This window comes from Bufo bufo, chromosome 1, assembly GCF_905171765.1.
Source record: "Bufo bufo chromosome 1, aBufBuf1.1, whole genome shotgun sequence".
Lineage (NCBI taxonomy): Eukaryota > Metazoa > Chordata > Amphibia > Anura > Bufonidae > Bufo > Bufo bufo.
This window is the reverse complement of record NC_053389.1, coordinates 364,346,218-364,360,147: the sequence shown is the minus strand read 5'-3', so window position 1 is coordinate 364,360,147 and position 13,930 is coordinate 364,346,218.

Below are 13,930 nucleotides of genomic sequence, written 5' to 3'. Positions count from 1 at the left end.
GATCGGCCTTGGTGAGAGTAGCCACACAGCCAACCAGTTGCTAAAGTGCATCAACCTGCAAACATCTTGCTGGCTATCTCCTTGCCAACTACAACTGGGTAAGGTGGTCAGTGATAATGGCCACAACATTGTGGCCACACTGGGGAAATAACACATGCTACATGGCACATGTGATAAACATAGTCGTGCAGTGCATTTTGAAAAAACTAGACTGGTTTGCAGAAGGTGCTGGCAATGTTCAGACTCTCCTTGCATTTCAGTAATTCTTGTATGGCACTTAATGCACTCCTGGACTTTCAGCAACAGAATGAGCAGCGTAAAGGGGTTAATGATTTTGTCATGCACCTGACCACCTCAGCTGTCATGCCCTGCTCAGACGATGTGCGGAGGTCTGTCAGATTAGCAGAACGTGTCTAATCATTTGTTTTGTTTTGGAGTCGTGCTAGATCCGCCTCCCTCTAGGTGCTATGAGTGGGGTGATTGGCTTAAATTACTTTCACTCCCAGGGGGCCGTGCGGGTTATAGCTCAGTCAGTCTGTGGAAGTAAGGAGTGAAGGATTGGCTTTTCCGGCTCAGATAAGATAAGTTGGTTTCTTATTTCTTTGGTTTGCTGTCTTGGCTTTTGTGTGTCGTCTGTCCCCTCCTGGTTCTGAGGGAGCAGGCTGTCCCTTTTTCCCCTTTCCCCATTGCAGGGATTCTAGGGTATTCTCAGCCCAGGCACGAGGACACATTATTCCTACCTTCAAGGTCTGAATGTGGGCAAAGCAGAATAGGGAGAGCAGTTAGGGATTAGCTAGGAGGTGATTTTATCCCCAGCTTCTCGCCTAGAAAACTTGTTTTGTGATTTATGTATCTTATATCCTGTCCGCCGTGACATCAGCATGGAGCATGTGTTGTTTCAAGGTCAGCAGTGGCAGCTCATCTGTCACGGATACGGTCTGGGTGGGAAACTCCACACCGAGCACAGGAGGAAAGGGAATAGGAACTAAACCTGGAAACTAGGGTAAAGGAGAAGGTCACCTCCTAGAACAACCCTAATCCAAGCCCTGACTAACTATCAGTATGAACTGACCTCGATGGTAGGAATGTTCATACACAGGAACCTAGAGCCCTAACACACCCTGTAGGGCCCTGGTATAGTAACAGGACTTGAGACAACCTATTCCTCCACCAGAAGGATAAACAGGAGTCTCCCTCAGGCCTAGATACAAAAGACAGGGAAATACAACAAACAAAGTACAAATAGGGATTAGTGTTTAGTGCGAATATTCAAATTACGAATATTTATCGTGAATATCGCAACTTTCGAGAATTCGCAAATATTTTGAATATAGTGCTATATATTAGTTTTTCGAATATTAGTCATTTTTTTCAAACTGAAGTTATGATTTTTGCCTGCTTAAGTTGCTTGTCAATATTCAATTTAGTGTTATATATTTGTTTTTTAAAATATTCGTCATTGACGAATATTGTAAAAATGTAATATATAGCACAATATATTGACAAGCAACTTAAGCAGGGGGGAATCAGAACTTTAGTTGGAAAAAAAATGATGAATATTCTAAAAAACAAATATATAGCACTATATTCTATAGTGCTATATATTCGTTTTTGACCCACGCCTGTATTGATCGCGTAATATTACGTGATCATTACCTTGCCAATTTTCAAGTAAAAAATAAAAGAATGTAGAATGTAACGAATATTAAAATTCTTGAATATTCAACGAATATTCAACAAAATATTTGCGAAATATCGCGATTTCGAATATGACCCCTGCTGCTCATCACTAATAGGGAAGACGACACTTCACGTGGAGCAAAGGCAGTGCCAGGATCTCAACCGAGATCCAACAACCAGCTATTCCGGGATCCAGAAACTGAAGCTATAAACCGCACCACCAAAAAGGGAAAGCAGTAATAAATAGGGGAATTTAAATGACCAAACCAACAACACCTGCCAGAGGTGTGGTCATTACTAAAACAACACAGACACAAATGATCCACAAGGAACCAATCAGATTAACCCACGTGTTGCCAGTCTCAATGATCTCCTGGCACCTGTCACGGGCACCCCGGACCTTATCCGGGTGAGACTTATGAAAGGCTTTCACCAAGTGACTGGTATTCACGTCGGATGCCAGTACCCACATCCTCCCTTCTGGTCCATAACCCTTCCCGTGGACAAGATACTGAAGAGATTCATGGAAAACTTGAGAGTCGATTATCTTGGTGATCTGACATTCCAAACTACTGTCCACCATGACAGGAGCGGCCGGCAAAGAAGACGACTCGAAAGGTTCAAAATATCTCTTCAACAAAGATTTGTGAAACACATTATGAATTTTCAGGGCATGAGTAAGTTCAAGATGAAAAGCAGTGATGGCAGTGATCCTATATGGACCAATAAATCTAGGACCCAACTTCCAAGAAGGCACCTTCAACTTAATGTTTCTTGTGTAAAGCCACACAGAATCACCCACTCTTAGGTCCAGACCATTCATATGTTTCCTGTCAGCCACATGTTTACACTTGTTGCCCATATTATTCTAATTATTTTGAATTTTTCACCATATTGATGACAATGATGACGAAAAATGCTCTTCCTCAGTGATACCAGAAGTATCAGAACCAGAGAATGTGCCAAACTGCGGATAAAACCCATATGCCACAAAAAATGGCGACTCGCCAATGGACTCCTGACTACGATTGTTTATGGCAAACTCTGCCAAAGACAAAAAGGAAGACCACTCCTCCTTGTTCTCAGATACAAAACATCTCAAGTAAGTCTCCAGACTCTGATTAGTGAGCTCCGTCTGTCCGTTCGACTGAGGATGAAAACCCAAAGAAAAGGACAGTTAATTCCCCAGTCGAGTACAGAACGCTTTCCAGAATCTGGAAACAAACCCTGAGACCACGTCAGAGGGAATGCCATGGAGTTTCACAATGTTGTCAACAAATACTTGTGCAAGTGTTTTAGCATTAGGTAGGCCCGGTAAAGCAATAAAGTGCACTATTTTACTAAAGCGATCAACTACCACCAGAATAACTGTCTTTCCTGAAGAGTTAGGTAGATCAGTGATAAAATCCATGGATACATGAGTCCATGGTCTGGACGGGATAGGCAATGAAAGTAAAGATCCGGAAGGCCGAGTATGTGTCTCCTTAGCACATGCACAGGTGATACAGGCTGACACATAATCCTTAACAAAAAAAACTTGAATCCAGCACTGGAGTATTTTTGAGTTGTTTGTTCATTTATTTTCAGTGAAAAAAAAAACATGCAGCATCAATAACATCCTCTGATGTCAAGCTGTGTCTATGTGTTTCAAACCATGCGGTTCTTACTCATGACTTGCACAGAATGCCCAGGCAGCTGAATTTATAAAAATTGACTCAATCTCCTCCTTCAAATGGGGGAGGGAAGATAAAATAGGTCAGGCGTAGACCTTAACAAATTATGCTGGGCATTACCTGTGAGGTAAGCCTACTTGGAAACAAACATAAAGTGCAAAATAGTGTATAATAAAAAACATAATAGTAAAAATAAAAATAGAAAACAGACCATAGGTCTGACTGTCAAGAGACATTTTTATGGTTCAGAGGAAGTCTCAAAGCCCTTGGTTCACTCCCATATGCCTACTAATAATTTAAACAATCTGTCGTTCAGAGAACAAATGTCATTGATGAATCTGGAGGATTTGCAGTCTGAATCAGGGGATAGAACTGCAGAGTTTCTGGTACAAGATTTCAAAATCGAAAACCCGCAGTTCTATCCTGTGAAGTCACGTACGCCAGGAATGGATATATTCCAGGAGGTTATTGAAAAGGATCTTCTCTCTATATATAATCAAAAAACTGCAGACCATAATTTCCATAATTGAACTAAACTACAAGTAGCTGCACTTGAAGAGTTAAAAAATAGGGAGGATATAATTATTAAAATGGCAGACAAGGGCTGCGCGGTAGTGGTGTTAGACAAACACATCTACCAACAGCGGATGATGGACATAGTTCTGGACGCCTCTACGTATCAGAAATTAGATCGCAATCCCATCGAGATATATCAAAAGCAATATTTAGAGCTTCTATGTAAAGGTAGAGACCAGGTTTTCTTTGATCATAAACAATATACTTACTTAAATGTAGAGTCGCCCAATACACTGATCATACATGTGTTACCGAAAATACATAAAGGATTAAATCCCCCACCGCTGCGCCCTGTAGTGTCTGGCATAGGCTCCTTAACAGAAAAACTTGAAGAATGGCTTGATACGATCCTACAAATGTGCCCCCGGTTATATTAAAGACACGAGTGACGTGCTCAGGGGTTTATATAATAAAATATGGTCATCAAAATCGACCTGGTTGACTACTGATGTAGTATCTTTATATCCATCCATTCCCCATCAAGTAGCATTGCTCGCTTTGGAGTTTAATTTGCATAAATACAGCCCTCATAATTAAAATTTCATTAGCTATGTACTGGAAGTTACTGATTTTCTTTTGACACATAACTATTTTTCTTTTGATGACATGTACTTCTTACAGATACAGGGAGTTTCAATGGGAGCAAAATTTTCTCCATCCCTTGCAAATTTATCAATGTTGTATTGAGAGGAGCGATATATATATACACTGATGATAATCCCTTCAGTATGGCGATTGAGTGGTATGGCAGGTACATCGATGATTTGCTCATTATATGGAGCGACGATGTACCTGCCATATCCTCATTATAATGACAATCCGTATAATTTAAAGTTTGTCTGCTCATATGATGTTGCCACGATTCGTTTTTTGGACCTAACTCTGACTGGTTGTAACGGGGTTCCGAAGGTGCACTCGGTATCCCATTAGCCGCAGACCTGCTGCTTAGCTTCTGGAGCGAGGATCTGTGTTTGACCTCGTTCCCAGGGTGGCTTTGCTAGCTGGGAGGCCCCCTGCTCCTAAGTCTGCCTTGAGCGCCGAGCTGATCACTCGGTGCTCGACTGGTTGGTCTGTCGGTCATGTGATGCTGGCCACGTCACATGACCCTCACTCCCCACTATAAATACAGGCAGCCTGCTGGCCACAGGTTGCCTGTTAATTTAGGTTCCACCTGTGACTTTGTCTTTCCTGGCGTACTTACCTCCTGCTGAATTCCTGACAATCCTCTGCCTGCTCCTTGTGTACTTTGCTGCTCTCCTGGTATTCTGACCCCGGCCTCCTCCTGACGATCCTCTGCTGACTCCTTTGGTACTTCACGACTCTCCTGGTATTTATGACCCCGGCTTCTCCTGACAATTCTCTGCTTACTACATTTGTACTTTGTAGCATTCCTGGTATTGACTCGGTCCGTTCACGTTCTGTTGTTTGTCTGTCTGTCATCCCTGCACTTATTCCAAGCTAGGGATTGCCATCCAGTTGTCCCCTGTCATTAGGACTCGTGAGGCAAGTAGGCAGGGCCAGGGGTAAGGGTGGAGCGCAGTGGTCACTTCCCTCCCCCCTGTATGTGTGTGTACGCGACCGTTACAGATTAACAGGCCTTTATTGATTCTGGCTCAGCGGCCAGCTTTATTGACTGAGTATGCTGTAAGATTGGGTATTCCAATGTTTGCTTTACCAACTCCTATGCATGTCATGGCTATTGATGCTACTCCTCTTATTGGTGGTACGGTGAGCTTATGTACCTCAGAGATTTCTCTAACCGTGGATGTGTGCCACTCAGAGAGATGTTTCCTTTTAGTCCTGGAGAACCTACCGGCTGAGGTGGTACTAGGGTTGCCTTGGCTCAGACTACATAACCCCACTATAGATTGGTCCAATGGGGAGTTGGTGAGATGGGGGCCTAAGTGTGACTCGTGCTTGTCCGTGGTACAGGCTGGGTTCTCAGTAAAGTCTGATACTTTACCCACTATTGTTAGGGAATATTCTGATGTATTCTCATCACCAACCCCGGAGGTTCTACCGCCCCATACACCTTATGATTGTACTATTGAGCTAGTAGAGGGGGCCAAGTTTCCTAAGGGGCGAATTTATAATCTTTCTAAGCCCGAACGCAAGGCCATGGAAGATTATATTAAGGAGAGCCTTGGTAAAGGGCATATTAGAACTTCTGTCTCTCCTATGGGGGCGGGGTTTTTCTTTGTTAAGAAAAAAGATGGTGGTCTTAGGCCATGTATTGATTACCGGATATTAAATAAAATCACTGTCCAGAATAGATACTCCCTCCCATTGATTCCGGATTTATTTAACCAGGTTCTGGGGGCAACCTGGTTTTCCAAAATTTACTGAAAGGGGCATATAATCTAATCCAAATCAAGGAGGGAGACGAATGGAAGACGGCATTCAATACTCCGGTAGGACACTTTGAATATCAGGTGATGCCTTATGGACTCAGCAATGTCCCAGCTGTGTAACGGGGTTCCGAAGGTGCACTCGGTCCCCCATTGCCCGCAGAACTGTTGCTTAGCTTTGGGAATGAGGATCTGTGTTTGACCTCATTCCCAGGACGGCTTTACTAGCTGGGTGGCTCCCTGCTCCTAAGTCTGCCTTGAGCACCGAGCTGATCACTCGGTGCTCAACTGGTTGGTCTGTCGGTCATGTGACGCTGGCCACGTCACATGACCCTCACTCCCCACTATAAATACAGGCAGCCTGCTAGCCACAGGTTGCCTGTCAATTTCTAGGTTCCTGGCTATTTGTTGGACTACTGAATACTCACCTGATTCTGTTCCATGACGATCCTTTTGCCTGCTCCTCCTGTACTGCGCATCCGTACTGGTATTGTGACCTCGGCTCCCACCTGACTACTCTCTTAGGACTCCTCTTGTACTTCTCTACTCTCCTGGTATTTGACCCCGGCTTCTTCTGACCATTCTTTGCTTAACCCTTTGTACTGCGTAGCTCTCTTGGTTCTGACCCGGTCCGTTCATGTTCCGTATTTTGTCTTGTCTGTCTTCCATGCACGTATCCTAAGTTAGGGACTGTCGTCCAGTTGTCCCCTGTCATCAGGACTCGTGAAGCAAGTAGGCAGGGCCAGGGGTGAGGGTGGAGCGCAGTGGTCACTATCCTTCCCCCTGTGTGTGTGTGGACGTGACCGTTAGAAGCTGTGTTCCAAAACTTCATGAATGACTTTCTTAGGGAGTTCTTAGGTAAATTTGTTATTGTCTATCTTGACGACATTTTAATATTCTCTCCTGACTTCGAATCCCATGTGTCTCATGTTAAACAAGTATTAGAGGTGTTGAGGGAGAATCAGCTATCCGCTAAGCAAGAGAAATGTGTCTTAGGTGTACAGGAGATTCTGTTTCTAGGGCATGTTCTGACTCCTCACGCCTTCAAGATGGATCCTGGTAAGGTACTAGCAATTAAGGGATGGGTAAGACCTTCATCCTTAAAGGCCTTGCAACGGTTCTTAGGTTTCGCCAATTACTATCGTCAATTTATTATGAATTTTTCCATAATTGCTAAACCGTTGACCGACCCTACTAAGAAAGGGGCGGATTTGGAGAATTGGTCTACTGAGGCCATTTCTTCATTTGAAAAATTAAAAAAGGCATTCAGTAGCGCTCCCATTCTGATCCAGCCTGATCAGGAGAAACCTTTGATTGTGGAGGTGGATGCGTCCGAGGACGGCGCAGGAGCAGTCCTTTCACAAGGTCCTGCTAGCCTCACTAACCTGAGACCATGTGCCTTCTTCTCCAGGAAATTCTCTCCCACGGAGAGAAACTACGACATAGGGAATAAGGAGCTGCTGGCCATTAAATGGGCATTTGCGGAATGGAGGCATTTTCTGGAAGGGGCAAGGCATTGTGTAACTGTTGTCACTGACCATAAAAACCTTACGTTTCTCGAGTCTGCTAATAGGTTGAATCCCCGTCAAGCCAGATGGGCTCTGTTTTTTACTCGTTTTGATTTTTCCATTACGTTCAGGCCGGGAAGTAAAAATGTGAAGGCGGACGCATTATCTCGGAGCTTCCATGCTTTTCAACCTACTGAGGTACCACCTGAATCCATCCTACCAGCAAAAATCTTCATAGTAGCTCTAACCCAGGATATCTCGGCTCGCATTAGGTCTGAACAACATCTGGCACCGGTATCCACCCCAACAGATAAGTTGTTTGTTCCCGTACAATTTTGTCTCCAGCTGTTGGGTGAGTGTCACGATTCTGCCTTTTGTGGACATCCGGGTGTTGAGGACACTAAGGATCTGGTTTCTAGATCTTATTGGTGGCCCACTCTAACTAGGGATGTCAAGTCCTACGTGTCAGCCTGTGAGGTTTGTGCCAAATCCAAGACACTTAGGACTCGCCCTGCTGGTAACCTACGACCCCATACCCATTCCCAGTAGACCCTGGTCCCATATCTCGATGGACTTTATAACTGACCTACCGCCGGCGGAGGGTAAGACTGTAGTTTGGGTAGTGGTCGATAGGTTTAGCAAGATGGTCCATTTCATTCCCCTGTCTAAACTCCTGAATGCCAAAACCCTGGCGTCTATTTTTGTGAAAGAAATTGTTTGGTTGCATGGTATCCCGGAAAATATTGTTTCTGACAGGGGTGTGCAGTTTGTGTCCACCAAATTCTGGAGGGCCTTCTGTCAAAAATTTAAAATTTCATTGTCTTTTTCCTCTGCCTACCACCCTGCGAGTAATGGGCAGACTGAACGCCTTAATCAGTCTGTCGAACAATTCTTGAGGTTGTATGTTGCTGATGACCAGCAATTATGGGTGAAATTTCTTCCATTGGCTGAATTTGCTTTGAATAACGTGTCAATTCTTCTGCTGGGGTTTCACCTTTCTTTTGTAACCATTGTTTCCATCCCCGTTTTCATTCTGGGTCATCCGTCTCCTCCTCTAACCCTGAGGCGGATAGGCTCTCCTCTGAACTGTGCACAGTTTGGGCCCGGGTTAAATCGAACTTAGAAAAAGCTCAAAGTTCTCAGAAACTCAAGGCCAATAGGAGACGTTCAAGGGGGGTGAATTTTCAGGTTGGGGATAAGGTATGGTTGTCCTCCAAGAATCTCTCTCTTAAGGTAGATTCTAAAAAGTTTGCTCCTCGTTTTATTGGACCATATAAAATCACGGAGGTGATTAACCCAGTATCATTTAGGTTGGAGCTGCCCGAGTCATTCCACATTCATAATGTGTTCCATAAATCTCTACTTAAAAATTTTTTTGAACCGGGTACCATCGAAAGCCTCGCCTCTGCCGGTTCTTGTTAATGATGCTGTCGAGTATGTGGTGTCTAAAATAGTGGAAGTCAGGAAGGTGCGTAATTCCTTGCAGTACCTGATTCACTGGAAAGGGTATGGACCTGAAGAGAGATCTTGGGTACCTGCCAGGGAGGTTCATGCTTCTAGACTTGTTCGAAAATTTCATTTTGAACACCTTGAAAAGCCATCGCCTGAAGTCTTGGGTCCGGTGGCCCCTCGTAAAAGGGGGGGTACTCTAACGGGGTGCCGAAGGTGCACTCGGTCTCCCATTAGCCGCAGACCTGCTGCTTAGCTTCTGGAGCGAGGATCTGTGTTTGACCTCGTTCCCAGGGTGGCTTTGCTAGCTGGGAGGCCCCCTGCTCCTAAGTCTGCCTTGAGCGCTGAGCTGATCACTCGGTGCTCGACTGGTTGGTCTGTCGGTCATGTGACGCTGGCCACGTCACATGACCCTCACTCCCCACTATAAATACAGGCAGCCTGCTAGCCACAGGTTGCCTGTTAATTTCTAGGTTGCTGGCTATTTGTTGGACTACTGAATACTCACCTGATTCTGTTTCCTGACGATCCTTTTGCCTGCTCCTCCTGTACTGCGCATCCGTCCTGGTATTGTGACCTCAGCTCCCACCTGACTACTCTCTTAAGACTCCTCTTGTACTTCTCTACTCTCCTGGTATTTGACCCCGGCTTCTCCTGACCATTCTTTGCTTAACCCTTTGTACTGCGTAGCTCTCTTGGTTCTGAACCGGTCCGTTCATGTTCCGTATTTTGTCTTGTCTGTCTTCCATGCACGTATCCTAAGTTAGGGACTGTCGTCCAGTTGCCCCCTGTCATCAGGACTCGTGAGGCAAGTAGGCAGGGCCAGGGGTGAGGGTGGAGCGCAGTGGTCACTATCCTTCCCCCTGTGCGTGTGTGGACGTGACCGTTACAAGCTGTGTTCCAAAACTTCATGAATGACTTTCTTAGAGAGTTCTTAGGTGACCCTCACTCCCCACTATAAATACAGGCAGCCTGCTGGCCACAGGTTGCCTGTTAATTTAGGTTCCACCTGTAACTTTGTCTTTCCTGGCGTACTTACCTCCTGCTGAATTCCTGACGATTCTCTGCCTGCTCCTTGTGTACTTTGCTGCTCTCCTGGTATTTGACCCCGGCCTCCTCCTGACGATCCTCTGCTGACTCCTTTGGTACTTCACGACTCTCCTGGTATTTATGACCCCGGGTTCTCCTGACAATTCTCTGCTTGCTCCATTTGTACTTTGTAGCTTTCCTGGTAATGACTCGGTCCGTTCACGTTCTGTTGTTTGTCTGTCTGTCATCCCTGCACTTATTCCAAGCTAGGGATTGCCGTCCAGTTGTCCCCTGTCATTAGGACTCACGAGGCAAGTAGGCAGGGCCAGGGGTAAGGGTGGAGCGCAGTGGTCACTTCCCTCCCCCCTGTGTGTGTGTGTACGCGACCGTTACACTGGTGTTGTCAATCAAAAAGTACATTCACAAACATTTCGCAAACTGACTGCTGGTAACACCATTTTAAGAGCCAATAGCCATCACCCCATTCACACTATGAAGACTATTTCTGTGGGGGAATTTGTTTGAGCCAGAAGAAACTGCAGTGAAAACTATTTGATTCTTAGTGAATGTCAAAAAATTACCACACGGCTGTTGGCTAGAGGTTACCCCCAATAGATGATCTCACGAGCAGAAAAAAATATCATACAATAAAAACCGCAGGGATTTACTTTTTAAAGATATCACAAAAAAAATTGCGATGAAAGGATCAGTTTTAAGTAGTTACCTACCCTGGTGCTTACATATAGCAGGCAGTTTGGACAGATTGACCATGCTGTTTCCAATTGTATTTCTATTTTATATGAAGATGAAATCCTCTATAATTTACTTAGAGATGGACACAGGGTGGTTTCAAAACGTTTCCCTACTTTAGCGGCCTCCCTATCTCCCTCTCTATTTCTCTCTGCACCTAGAAACAACAAACATAACACGTGGTTAAAATATACTGGATTCACACGGTGCGGTAGTCATCCGTGCAGGACATGCAATTATGTAGCACCCACTAAGATGTTTCATGACTCAGACCACACTACTAATTTTCCTATTAAATCTTACATCAATTGTAATACTGTGGCAGTTATTTATATCATCAAATGCACACAGTGCGATTTACTTTATGTCGGTAGTACAGCAAGAAAACTAAAAACTAGAATTTTGGAACATCAATTTTTTTTATCAATACATCATATATTAACATCTCCAATGCAGCGAGACATTTCATTATTGAACATAATAGAAGTTTGCAGACCTTTCATGACTATGTTATTGAACGAGTTTTCTCTCCTTCTAGGGGAGGTATTGTCAAGAGATTAATATTGCAGAGGGATGCCTACTGTATTTTCAGATTAAAAACCAGAGTTCCAGCGGGTCTAAATTTAAGAAAGGAGTTGATGCATTTTTATTGAAATTATATTTGCATTAATGTTATATAACTTATTTTCTGTTTGCCCTTTTATATATGATGTCATTTTTATATATGCCAAGTGGTACTTGCTATATTTATGTCCTCTCATAGATCAATAGTGGACTTATTTAGCGTCTGTCAGGGACGGAGGTGTATTCAGACCTGCGGTTTTGTAAATGTTGGTATGCTTACCCCTAAAAGGTTTAGAATTGGGGTTTAGACATCAAAATGTTTTTATAATATATACCTATGGTCTGTTTTCTATTTTTATTTTCACTATTATGTTTTGTATTATACACTATTTTGCACTTTATGTTAGTTTGCAAGTAGGCTTACCTCACAGGTAACGCCCAGAGCAGCTTAATTTGTTAAGGTCTACACCTGACCTATTTTCTCTTCCATTTTTATAAATTCAGCTGTCTTGGCATTCCGTGCAAGTCATGAGTAAGAACCACATGGTTCGAAACGTGTAGACCCAAGTTGACATCAGAGGATGGTATTGATGCTGCATGTTTTTTTTCACTGAAAATAAAGGAACAAACAACTCAAAAATACTCCAGTGCTGGATTCAAGTTTTTTTTGTTATAAGTATTGAGGTCTTACCTGTGGTTTATGTGCACAAAGGAGAAACAATCCAGGATAGAGAAACAGGTGAGTTGGATTTTTTTTATAATCCTTAACACACTTACGTCACCCCGGCCCTGAGAATCTACGAGATTGGCAGTGGACCTTCTTCAAGGGTGTCCCATAAGAACCGTACAACGATGTTCCTCAAACACCTTGTTATGAAATTCCGGTGGCACGAATAGTTTCCTAGAGGGACACAAATCCGGTGTGTCTCCCTGAGCCTCTTACACCTTCACCTCAAGATCAGGGTAAAGAGCAGATATCACCACCCCTTTAGATAGTATGGGACTCGGATTTTCAAAATCACCACCTCCAGGGAAACTACATGACAAGGCATCCGCCTTGACGTTCTTAACACCAGGACAATAGGTGACCATGAAAATGAATCTGGCAAAAAACAATGACCATCTGGCTCAGTTATTTGGCTGATGTAACGGGGTTCCGAAGGTGCACTCGGTCCCCCATTGCCCGCAGAACTGTTGCTTAGCTTTGGGAATGAGGATCTGTGTTTGACCTCATTCCCAGGGCGGCTTTACTAGCTGGGTGGCTCCCTGCTCCTAGTCTACCTTGAGCGCCGAGCTGATCACTCGGTGCTCGACTGGTTGGTCTGTCGGTCATGTGACGCTGGCCACGTCACATGACCCTCACTCCCCACTATAAATACAGGCAGCCTGCTGGCCACAGGTTGCCTGTTAATTTAGGTTCCACCTGTGATTTGGTCTTTCCTGGCGTACTTACCTCCTGCTGAATTCCTGACGATCCTCTGCCTGCTCCTTGTGTACTTTGCTGCTCTCCTGGTATTTGACCACAGCCTCCTCCTGACGATCCTCTGCTGACTCTTTTGGTACTTCACGTCTCTCCTGATATTTTTGACCCCGGCTTCTCCTGACAATTCTCTGCTTGCTCCATTTGTACTTTGTAGCTTTCCTGGTATTGACCTGGTCCGTTCACGTCCTGTTGTTTGTCTGTCTGTCATCCCTGCACTTATTCCAAGTTAGGGATTGCCGTCCAGTTGTCCCCTGTCATTAGGACTCGCGAGGCAAGTAGGCAGGGCCAGGGGTAAGGGTGGAGCGCAGTGGTCACTTCCTTCCCTCCTGTGTGTGTGTGTGTACGCGACCGTTACAGATTAACAGGCCCAATAACCACTGTATTATGAATCCTCTGGTGACCCTGACTGACCATGTCTCTAATCTGACGCAGAGGGTGCAGGAGTTAGGGGAAAAACTCAGTTCTTTTGAGTTAGGGCAAGGTTCTTCCACTCCTCAGGCCTCCAGTCTGCATTTTGAGCCCCAGATTAAGCTCCCAGAACCCTTTTCTGGAGACCGGAAGAAATTTCTCTCTTTTAAGGAGAGTTGCAAACTTTACTTCCGTTTGCGCCCCGTGTCCTCTGGCCCCGAGAGTCAACGCGTGGGCATTATCATTTCCCGATTACAGGGTGATCCCCAGGACTGGGCTTTCTCTTTACCTGCTGGCGCCAGTTGTTTATATTCTGTGGAGGGGTTCTTTCAGGCCCTGGGTACCCTCTATGATGAACCAGACAGGGCTCTAGTAGCCGAGACGGCTCTAAAGGCACTGGTTCAGGGCAATTTACCAGCGGAGGATTATTGCACCCAATTCAGAAGGTGGTGTGTCCCCTCA